The sequence below is a fragment of the Trachymyrmex septentrionalis genome, unplaced genomic scaffold (genome assembly GCF_001594115.1).
Source record: "Trachymyrmex septentrionalis isolate Tsep2-gDNA-1 unplaced genomic scaffold, Tsep1.0 scaffold98, whole genome shotgun sequence".
NCBI lineage: Eukaryota > Metazoa > Arthropoda > Insecta > Hymenoptera > Formicidae > Trachymyrmex > Trachymyrmex septentrionalis.
The window spans coordinates 730487-731647 of NW_017306171.1; positions in this window are offsets into that span (position 1 = coordinate 730487).

A 1161-nucleotide genomic window follows, 5' to 3' on the forward strand; every position below is an offset into this window, starting at 1 on the left:
TAATTTTTCAGATCGATTTTCTATCATCTCGGAATATTTTATATTCTTTGTACGCAAATATATGAGGCTCACAAGAATCTATCAGTAAAAAATATAAAAAATCAGAGCCTACATCAGCTATTCAGATGCTCAGAAAACTCTTTATTTTTGTGTGACTGTAACAAAACGAATAAAATAAACGTTTTTACTTCAATTCGGGTCCTTATCAGTATAAATTATAAATTAAAATTACATAAGAAACGCAAATTCCAAGATGGTGATTTTTGACAATTTAATTCGTTCTTCTTTATCCAAATGCCAAATTAGCTAATGAATAGTCAAATGATTATCAAAAATATTAACTTATGCAATAATAATATAAAAATACATAAAGTAAGACTGAAGTATATACATTGCGTCAATAAATAGAATCGCATTGCTCATCAGATTGTCAGATTTGCTATATAGTCATTCAAAAGGAACACAGAAAACGAAAAATTAGACAATCATTAAAATCATTTGTCTAAATTTTAATTTTATTAACTTACATGTAAGCGTTTCTTGCGACTCGAATGTAAAGGTCTTGTAGTGTCGACAGTCAGAGATGAAATGAGAGTCAAAATAATAAAATGTAGTTATTGAAATAAAAATAAGAATAAAGGGAGGAAAACAATGTCACAATTCCGTAAACAAATTCATATATATGAGTCTAAAGAATACGTATTATTCTGTAAATTCAAACTCTGTTTCTGTTGCTTTATATGGATTATTTTCGAAATCAGTCTTTTATTAAGTAAATTTCTTTCCTCGTTTAATATCTTAACATTTTCTCAATCAAAATCATTCTAATGACTAATTCTGTGTTCTTTTATTACGGAATGCTGTTTAGTGTTCCAATTCATGTGATTTCTATGTTTATTTATGTCTTCAAACATTTACCTATTTAGCCCACATATAATGCTTCACAATCTCGACAATCAATTTTATATACCACGTGTGTGTGAGATAGCTTGGGACGAACGTCTTTATAAGCCCCCTAAGATTATTAATCCCCTTATATGCCATGTATATTAAGGAGTCTTTTAAAAAAAATTTTTTTATTTTTAGTAGGATACATAGGCCGGTTCTAATTCTGGAGCTTTGAGAGGAGAGTGAGAGGCGGGGGGGGTCCGCGGGTTGGGG